Below are 11114 nucleotides of genomic sequence, written 5' to 3' on the forward strand. Positions count from 1 at the left end.
TAAGTTCACGCAGATATTTGCCCTCTAGTCAGATAACCTTTAACGGGGCTTTGAAAATAGAGAAGATTAGGAAACAAACTCAGGAGACGGGGCATTTCACAGAGAAGAGACGTCTCAGTTAACTTTAGACATCTGTCCTTTCTAAAGAATTTTTCTGCCTCTAAAATTTAAAAAATAGTGTCCCTGTTTGAAAGATGTAGTACCAAATTTCTTTTTGATGTAAAATTATTCCATGCCAACACTTGTTGGAATTTTTATTGACTTGTAGATTTGACCTTTGGTGCCTAATCGTAGATGCTTTCTTTTCTTTATAGCCAAGCTGACAGGATATAAGGGAAAAATAAAGTTTCTGTGCTGACATTGAAAATACAGAATCAAAGACTGTCTTTTGTTGAATAAGAATCAAAGACTATGTTTTGTAGAGAAAGAACAAAAACATAACTTATTTTAAAGTATGCTATTTGAAATAAGTAAAATGTATTAATTTATAAGCTTTAGAATGAATATTGTCCTATGTATCATCATTTATTATTTTCCTGAAAATACAGCCATTTCGAATTCTTAACTAAGACCATTGCAAGAAAAATATTATCTGCTCAATTAATAATTTTTTCTGCATATTTTTCATCAACCTGTTGGAAAATTAGTTGTCTTTTTTTGAGATTATAAATATGCAAAATCAGGAAATGCAAGCAAAATGAAGAATTCAGAATTACAAGATCTCTTTATATTTATAGCAATAGATTTTATCTCCAAGTATTATTTGTTATATGAAAACAAAAGGAATCACCATGGTTTTTTTTTTTTCTTTTTAACTGAAAATAACCGTTTTTACCTTCTCCTGAGTATGTTGTCTGGCTTTGACTCTAACTCACTAGGGGCATGCCTTGAACTTTTCACACTCTTTTTCACGCTTTAATGCTAAGGAAAAAAAGCACCATCCTCCTTGGCACAAAACTAGAACCTGGCTAGGGGATCAGAGAACGTCTCACACATATGCCCGTACCCTCTGGGGTTAAGGCTCAGCTGTCACATCAGGATCAGCTGATATGATTACTGTGTTTATGAGAGACTTGCCTTTTTCTCCAAATTCAGACTTTAGGGCTATACACCTCATGCCATCCTATCTTATCTGTTTTTGACAAAACATATAGGTACAATTTTTGAGTTTTTTTTTTTTTTTATCGTAGGCATCTACAGCTCGTCCTTTGGCCCAGTCATATGTGCGTTACCCAAGTGCATCTCTTTCACTTGGATATTTTAAAATCAGCTGTAATCTGGAAGGACGTGATTGGCAGAACAGGGCTGTGATCCTGTATCAAACAAACAAAAATGAGAACACTTCTTTGGCTACTTAGTGCTTTCTGACTTTTGAAAGAAAGGAAACTTTGCTGCATGTAATGCTAAGAAGATTGCAGGAAACAAAAAAGTAAAACCAGGCTCTTCGTGGGGGAGGGGAGTAAGGTCTGTGCTTGTATCGCTTCCGCCATGTCTGACTTAGTCATATGAACTGCAGCTGAAATGCTCGTTTATAATGATCCCGTGCATTCCACCAAGGGATAAACTAGTAAGAAGATCTTTTTCTTCCCTTAACCAGTGGTTCTGTATTGATTCAGAAGCTATAAAGCAGAGTTCAAATTGATATTTTCTGACTGGACAGTAAGGACACCTTATATATGGAACACAGACATTTCAACAGGTATTGTTATCCATCAGCCTGATGTTAACTTTTTATTTAAGTATAAAGGAGCTTAACGTTTCTGTGTGTTAACTTTTAGTGGGTGACATATGTGTTGGTAACAAAATGTAAACACTAATAAAGGGCTCAGATTGAAATGTCTGTGACTCTCACGCCACAAGTAAATTTACAAATCCAATTTTGAAGAGGGTTAGCTTTCACCCTTCAGAATGATCACGTTTTAGCCTAGGGTATAATTCTCATCATTCTGTGCACATTTCATCAGTTAGGTGTGCACGGATGTAGGAATGAGGCAGTATTTTAAAATGCATTGTTATTTTTAAACGCATGCCCAACATCTGGACAAACCCCTTTTAGTATGAAGTTTGAACAAACGTAATTCCAGGTGAATTTCTACCCTGTGTAGTTGGGTGGTTTACAACGTGCTGCGAAGACCTACACGAGAAATAAGACCGCAATGTCCCACTTTGTTGTCTCTGAGCTTCGGAGTTCTTTCTAATCAGACCTCTTGCATCGTGTGCAAATTAACCAGAGGTTGCAAAAGTGAAACCAGTCCCGTGGCCGCTGTCAGATTTAACATTCATTCCTTTGATGATGTGCTTGTTTGGCTTGTTTTCTCCTTTTCAGATGTTCTTTATTTCCCCCTCCAGGCTGGTTTACACCATCCACTCTCACCGTCACTATGGGAGTTCATACAGAGGACAGGTGGCCTGAGCACCAGCCTCAGGCCAGCCACTCTCCCTCGTCCTCCACTGCAAATGCCACCTTCCCCGTGCGTTCCTGCTTCCCAGAGGTCCTTTGCAAGGGGCTGTAAGATGCTAGCCTCGGTGGTCCAGACTCTCCTAGTCTTGGCTGCAGGGGCTTAACCCACTTTTTCTCTAGCTTGCCTGCCTGCCCAATAGGCAAAGCTGGTAGGAATAACTTTGTGGGCATAGTTACTGTTCATGTGTTTGCCGTTATAGAAATCATTTTTATAGATAAGGAAATCATAGAGCTAGGCAGAACTTTTGGGGTCATTTAATTCCACACCCTGATTTTACAGACCCCCCAAAAGAGAAAGACCTCCCCATGTAAGCTATGTAAACGTAGACTTTCCTTCCCATTAAAAATAAAACAAAAACCCAAAACAAAAACCTACAGTTGCTGGTAAAAGGCTGTCAAAATAATTCTTTATATTCAGAAATTAATTTATTTAGTGAGTTTAAATTTAAGTAATTTAAACGATTCTCTTCACTATGTGGGAAAAATACCTTTTATTATATACACCATATTTTGGTGTAATATGTGTAATTGCCCTAATTGGATATCTGTATATTCTAACAATATTACAAGATTTAAAAATCTAAAATCCAAAATTTCTAAATCCTAAGGAAAAAAGTGTTGTACCTATTTACAAGTTATGAAACTTGTAGCCTGACTTTTTAGAAGGTTTAGATATAAAAAGTTCTATGGCTTTCTTTAGCTTTATCATTTCAAATGGCCTTTTAATAGCTGAATTATCTATACTCTCATCTGTCAAATAAGCAGGCAGACATTTTTGCCTATTTAAACAAGTACAGTAACATGCACATCTCCTGCTTACTTCATCAGCTATAAAAAATATTCATGGCTCATCCAGTTGGAAGGTGATTCACCTGAAGCTTTGTTCCCAAATTAGTAATGTTAGTAACGTGGCAGCATCTCATTTAGCAAGTGGTGCTTTCCACCAATTAAACTGAAAAAAGTATCTTGCTCTTATTCAGATACAAGCTTAGGCTTTCACCTGTCAAAGGAAAATGAAACCATAACTAACAGCTGTTTATTTCGCTGGCAGTTTCATGCCTACGACAAAGTGATTTTCCCCCAGGTGAATTACTCCCTCACATTGGCGTGGCAATGACTAATAAAGTATTTATGAAAACTGCTTAAGTGTGTGGTCCCTATTCCCACAGTGTGTCACTGCTGCCGCCAAGTGACAGGTCTGAAAAAATCAGCAAATCTTAGACAATTTAGAGCATCGTTCTTTTCTAAACCAAGGCCCCTGCTACCTCTTAGACAAAGATGTCTTCTTGCGTGATGAGAACGAAGATGCTGTCCTAAAATACGCTTGACCCAAGTGGATGTCTCTCTGGGTTCATGGCTTCTGAGAAAAGAATGGCGTGGGTGACTCAGAAAAGAATTTCTTTCCCCGAACTATCTAGTTTTAGGGTTGAGAGAGTTTTTAGTTTAGTTTGGTTCATTTTCGACAACCTCACACAAAATCATTCTATGCTACAGGAAGGGAAATTCTCTGTCTTAAAAATCCCTTGGTCACACCCAAAACTTGTAACTCGGGAACACGCAAGTACTTGGGGACATATGCAAAGACTGTTCTCTCGAGCAACCTCATTCTTGAACTGGGCTAAGAGCTTTTCAATTGCTGTGACATTTTCAGCCAAGGAAGTAGTAGTGGTGGCAGAGCAATGTTTTACAGGCAATTACTTTATATGATCAATGGAGCAATTCCCCTTCCATAAAGGAACCAAAGCGATCAAGTTAAATCATTAAAGAGAGAAAGAGAGAGCCGGAGAAAGGATTCATCTCATTAGCAGGTGCCGGGGCTACAGGCTCCGAGGCGGCACACAATGTCACTGGCCCTTTAAGACAATGGTTGTGCTCCCTCCACCACCACCACCCCCTCCCCTGTAGCTGTTGACAGGTCTAAACCTCCCTAGCAGCCCATTGTGGCCGCAGTAGGAGGCACCTGCAGAAAATGTGCCAAAACCAGGCAGGGAGCAAGAGCTTTTCAATAAGCTCCGCAGCTGGAGAGGAGAGCAACACTAAACAAGCAGGCGCGGACCAGGCATGTGATGGGAAAAGGGGTCAAAGCCAGACACCTCCTATCGGCTTTCTGAGCACTGTTCGCTTCAATTTGCTGACATCTTCTAGCTGGCTTTTCTCTATTTGCTTAATATGCTGAGGTATTTAGCTTAAAAGCACTAAATGCTCCATCACGATGAGCTGCTCGCTCTCTTTCCCATTTACTGTGATTAAGGACGTTTTCCAGTATTTCCTGTCGCTTTCTGCCCCAAACTAAGATTGTTTCCTTTCCCTTCTCTCTCACGACTAGCTGCAGGCCTCCTCCTCCACATGCCGCCGGCTTGGTTTTACTCATCTTTAATTCAGGGACAAGTAAAACTCTCCAAATTCAGTACGTGCGCTGCCTTCCTAAAGCACACATTCCAGCTGTTGTAAGCACGAGTCTGGGAGCCACATTGCTTTTCAATTCAGTAAACATTTACTGCGCATCCACTGGGCACCCAGAAATCTGGAGCCGGACAAGGCATGCTTCCCCCTCGCACTGTTCAGGATCCAGCAGAGAGGCTAAACAGCTCATATAATTGTGGGCTTTAGGAATTTGTTTCGCACCCATACCCTTTTCTTTGTAATACTCACAGCCCTTTTGAGAGTAAGCGGGGAGTGGAGGTAGAGGGGGACAGGGAGGGACCTGGAATGTGCTGGTGGCGTCGCGTCTTTGTTGAGCATGCCTTGGGGAAGCAAGAGGACAGATTCTCAATTTAACCTCTCCAAGATGAATGACAGACGTGAACCTGGATGAGCTCCCCCATTTTGGCAGCTCTTATTGGCCCTCAATTCCTTACCTTTACACAACACTTCCCACTTCTCGGATATTTCCATCGATTTTTTTTTTCCTCACTTAAAGTAGTAAGGCATTATCTCTGTCTTACAGAGACTCGGGGCCATCCACCTTGTCCAGGGCCACCCGGCGAGCAGGTGGTAAGAGCAAAGGCCCACCAGGAACCCAGCCCCTCTGCAGCCCACCTAAACCTTCCTGCCTTCTACCCCGGCCTGCCGCTTCACCTGACAAGGAGCACAGGCACACAGTCTGAGAGCGGCGTGGAAAGAGATAGACCAAGTGACATTTTCAAAAAAAACCTCCCCCACCCCCCCACAGATGGAGAGTGTCGGCGTGTACGGCTTCTGTGGGTGTACAGCAAAGAGCAAAATGAAGTGTGATTCAAGGTGGGAAGTAACCGCTTCAGGTAGGAAATGAGCTAATCTGTGTAAGTATCAAACCCGCGTCTGAAATGGTCCCCCCTGGAACTTCATTCCTTTAGGGAGGGACTAGATACCTCTAAAACTGGTACATGTAGAACTTAAGCACACGTGAGACATTGGCCGAACCGCTGCAGAACATCAACTTGTTCAGAATGCCAACAAGTGGTTGGAGATGTGAGCGAAAGGGTATTTCAGAGGTACTGGAGTTAGGGAACAGAATTATCGCCCACCCACCGAAAGCCCAGAATGGCCGCTGTCCACGTTCACAGCCATGTCTTGTGGAGAGGACTTGGCATTGGTCTGGCCCTCCCTGCTCTGCTGGTCCGGGGGGCTTGCATGTGTTCGGGCCCACAGTGGGACAGGAAGAGGTGGTCCCTCTGCTCCTCTGGGCTTGTTTATGCTTTAGCATGTCTCTCCTCTCAGAGGACCGGTCCTCTTCTTCCTTCTTCCCCAGCGCCTCCCCCCAGTTCTGGAGAAAACAAGCGGACTATTCATGTAAAAAGAGAAAGAGTGAGCAGGGAGGGGGGAGATGCCACCGGCAAACTCCATTGAAAGCCACTGGCTGTTCATTTACATTCACACTTTTAAAAAATGTTAACTAATGATGTTAAATGGTTTGCCAAAGGTCCTGGCAGGTCAGTTGTAGAAGTGTCATTTCTGCCTAATTAGGGCTCTTGTGGCTGCCCGGGGCCTCCCAGTGCAACTGGTGACAAGCCGAGAGCTGACAGCTTCAATTGGTGCCAATAGGAAGGTTGGACTGGTCATGTTTTCCAACTCAGCCAGGTGTTTGCTGAATGGGGGGAGGGGGCCTGGTGAGATCTGAGCGCTTCTATGATCCTTTTTCTTTCACTGCTCCCTCGCAAGGCTTCCCCCTTTGCCTGTCTTGTCTTGTGTCAAGGTCAAGAATGGGCTTTGCTAAATCAGCAGTTCGGGTTATCTCTGGGAGGTCATTAGCAGCCCCCAGCCCAGATATTTCAAGTGGTCTCAGACTGCAGATGCTAGATTTTTTTTCTTCCTAAAAATCAGAGAGTAGGAAAAGAAAAGGAAAGTTTTAGGAGGAAAACAATAGTAGGAAGAAAACAAAACAAAACAAAACAAAAAAGACCCAGAAAACTCTGCATAGCCACCAAAGTGTTAAACTTCCAAAGACATTCATAAATAATGAGAAAATCGCTTGAAGAGAAAACAGCTAAAGCATCCTGATCAACGCTTTAAATATTCTAAAGAAGAAGAGACAGAAATGAAAAGAAACCCTATACTGTTCCGTTGGCAGTAGAGTACCTATCATACAGTAGGTGCTCAATAAATAATTTATTGTTCGATTTGATTTTGCAGGAGAAAAATTACTGTCCGAGAAACGAAGTGATTGATAATTGATAGAGACCCTGATATTTTTCATGCTTATTATATTTCTACAGAGCTCCTCGAATTTCTCAGTTGACATAAGATGCATGCTACGTGAGAGGACCACATGACGAGTTGCTAAGATTAGGTTATTTTTTGTTTTGACTTTTTCTGCTATTCTTTGTGTGTGTGTGTGTGTGTGCGCGCGCGTGCGTGCGTGCGTGCGTGCGTGCAAACAACTTAAGCAAAATGCCACCTGTGCTCAGCATCCGGGATGCGAAGCGGCATGCCTGTGGCAATGATGAGGATTTAAACAACTTAAGCAAAATGCCACCTGGGCTCAGCATCCGCGATGCGAAGCGGCATGCCTGTGGCAATGATGAGGATGTCTTTGTCCAGAACTTGGGGATCACAGAACTCCCTATCTGTGCCTGAACTGAGCATGCCAGCACTTGAGCACACGTGAACACACACGTGTACCGACCATGTTAGTGAGAACGAGAGGGTCAGCACGTGGGCGTTTGGGGGCAATGCCGTGTTCAAAGGAAAAAGTGAATGGAAAAAAAGCGACGTTCGTTTTATGCAAATCTAAGATCAGACCCGAAGATTAAAGTTCTGGGAAGGAGGAGGGAGAGTAAAGCGGTGGGTGTCTGAAACTGAGTTTTTAGCTTTATTTTCCTCACTCAGATGACCCCTCTCCTACCTGCTGCCTCTGTTTTCTCTAATGTGGGACAATGAACGTTGGGCCAGAAAAGCTGACCGTTCCTATCTGTCGATATTATCAAAGGGGTGTTGAGAAGATTAAGTAAAGCAGCAGCTATAAACCTGGGACGATACCCGGCACATATCCGGTGCCTGGTAGCAGTGACTTCTCCTCCTGCTGTCCCAGCCCTTCGTGCTCGGGGACTTTGTGGGATCTGGGTATTTTCTCAAGACTCAGGACGTTTATGAACAAAGAGAATTCACAGAATCGGCCGATAGGCCGCCCTCACGAATGATAAGTGAACAGATGAATCCAGACCAATTCGAACAGTTGGGTCACCTGTCTCAGACTTTTCCCTGCAGGGGACCTCCTTCGTCACTAACTTCTCTTAACGGGCGCACTTCGCTTTTTCGTCCCCCTCTTTCGTGCCACACCACAGGTTCCTTTTCCTCTCCTTCAGTGACCGCTGCTATCCTGCCACGAGCTTTCGCTTCCAGTAGTGGCGCTAATCCTACTTTGTCTCTGCCTCCCACGTCCGCCTCCATCTCCCAGTCCCGCCCCGCGAAGCTGCCACCGCTGCGTGTGTGCGCCGCGAGGGTGAATCATAGCTGTCTGGCTCTTACACGTGCTAAGAAATGGCCACCCACGACTCTCCTTGTGGTCAGGAAGATGACTATTTAAAAATCATTCTGGAAAGTGTTCGTGGTAAAGAAAACCTTCAGCAGTAACCGAACAAGCCTAGAAAAATGAGCCGAGGAGCTATTAAAACTCAAGCGAGCAAACAGACCTTTGAGGGCTTGTGAACAGAGGAAAGAATGTGTGAATTACAGCGAGTCCTCTGTTTTGTGGCATTGATAACTGATCGTCACAGTGGTGACCCTGGAGAGGTGAAATATGTCCAGCCGGACGTTACCTAAGCCTTCCTGAAAAGCAAATCTGACTTCATTTTTCCATCATTTAAGGCTTTTCGGCTGTCCTTTCAGATCTGGTTCTGGCTTCTCTTTGACCTTGAACCCTTACGCTGCTTGTGCTGATCAGCCAGCACTTCTCTGGACGTGCCAGGATGTTTCATGCCTCAGGGCCTTTGAACAAACTCCTTTTTGTCCTTGGAATGCCTTTTCTCCCTGTCGTCCTCCTGACAAACACCTATTCATTATGCCATCTCCTCCCCAAAGCTGCTCTCGACACCTTTCATGTTAGATTGACCTTTCCCTTTTTCGTGTCCCCTTACAGAGTCTAACATTCTTCTCAGTAACAACAATAATTGTAATGATAGAAGTTACCGAGTGCCTTCTGAGTGTCAGTAAGTGTAAGTGCTTTCGCTTGTTATCATGTGATCCTTGCCACCCTGTGAGGAAGGCACCGTTGTAGATACCCCTTTTACTGATAAGGACTCTGAGGTTAAAGCTGCATGTTTAAGGTCACACAGCTTGAAAGTGATGGAGCGGGACCTGAGCCCAGCCAGCATGGCTTGTATATATGTATTAACCGCCCTCAACCTAGAACCATCCAACTATGCTGCCTTTCACACATACATATAATAAAATAATAAGAATGACATATCTGAGAAACAGGACTGAAACGGAACTAGGACAAAGTCAAGGGCAAGGTGAGCTCACAAATGCATACCATGAGGTCTTGTGAATATTAAAAGTCGAGCCACAGATGTGTCTCTCAGCTTCCTAGTAGCAGAAGAAATATTCATGGTCAGCTACAAGTAGGTGGGAGGAGAAGGGTGGGTGTGGGAAGCGGGTCCCAGCTTGGCCTGCACTGTCTCCCCTGGGGGATTTAGAGATCTCTTGGGAAAATGAGTTGGCCTCTTCAAGAATCTGTTTGCATAAAGGACCAAGTCGCCTCCCAGGAAATCCCAAGATAGTCCAGGGTGAAGCTTTATTTGGAGGAGAGGGTAATTTCGAGTCCTTCATGATGTCCCGTCGTCACTCAGTCTGCCCCTCATCTGCCTGCAGACGTACTGGAGTCTGGGCAAACGATGACAAAGCTCCTAGCTCCCATGCTCGCGTGGCAGGGGCCGGCCAGCTCCCCAAGCTGTTGACTTGGGTGGTAGCTTCAGCAGTGTGACAGCAGCAGCAGCAGAGGCGGTGAGCCCGGCGCTGGCAGTGTTGGTGGCACTGGCATGATGGCGGTGGCACCAGCACTGGCGGTGGCGGTGGCACCAGCACTGGCGGCGCTCGTACCAGCGGGAGGTGTCACCACGCCTTCGGAGTGGACACAGTAGCCTCGCGGTGGCTGCAGGAACCAGTCAGCTCTAGTGAGTGTAGGAGGCAGGTGGCTAGGAGTGGCCCGGAGTGGGCTCAGCTTGCAGCGGTGAAGGCCCCGTGGCTGGCCCTATGGGTGACCAAAGCCTGGACCATGGGAGGCAGTGGACGGACTCATCCAAGGAGACACTTGAGTCTCCCCTTGAGGAAGACTTCTCCAATAGCTGATGGGCGTTGGAGCCAAAGAAGTGCTTTGTATGCTTTGACCCGTGAAGAGATGAGTGACATAAGCTTTAGAGCGTTTGTAAGATGAGAACCAACCAGCTGGTTAAGAGAAGCTCACTCAGTTTTCCCTAGTGTGAGCAGTTGAACACACATTCATTCACTCACTCATTCAGCAGACATCAGTGGAACCTTTGCTGGAGCCTGAATCAGATTACTGGGATCTTAATCTGGCTCTGCTATTTGCCAGTCTGATATTGAGAAAGTTACGTGATTTCTCTAAACCCGTTTCCCATCTGTAATATGAAATGTAAATGATATTAAGTATCCACATCATTAGATTGTAGGAGAATCAAATGTATGTGAAGCACTTAGCACAGTGCCTGGCACAAATGAAGCACCCAATAAATGTGAGCTATGATGAAATGTTAAAAGATGACACAGATTCATGTAAACCCACACTAAATAAAGTAGTATCAGCCCACACAATGGAATGCTCCATCGCCACTTAGTGTCCAGAAGGCTGTCTCCTGGTAGAGAGATTATGGATGATCTGGTTTACTTACTTGTAAAAAATCCATACTGCCCATTAGGATTTTTTCCAGAGTTCATGAACTATTTGAGATTTTGAAACGGAAGGGAAAGAAATCCCATCTGACCATCTCTGTGGTGCCATTACGCCTCTGTGCCCCACGTGCTCGAACGCTTTCGGTGAAAGGCAGAGCCAGGGCACTGCAGCAGCTCGTCGCGTCTGGTGGCAGTTCTGATTCTCAGAAAGTTCTTGCTTAGACTGTCAGCTCATAGTTTTCAGCAGTTATGGTTCGTTCATCTATTCGTTCAGCCAGCATTTATTAAGTGCCTCCTGTATGCCAGGCTCCTTGATAAGTTCTGG

This window comes from Pteropus alecto, unplaced genomic scaffold (assembly GCF_000325575.1).
Source record: "Pteropus alecto unplaced genomic scaffold, ASM32557v1 scaffold177, whole genome shotgun sequence".
In the NCBI taxonomy this organism is placed as follows: Eukaryota; Metazoa; Chordata; class Mammalia; order Chiroptera; family Pteropodidae; genus Pteropus; species Pteropus alecto.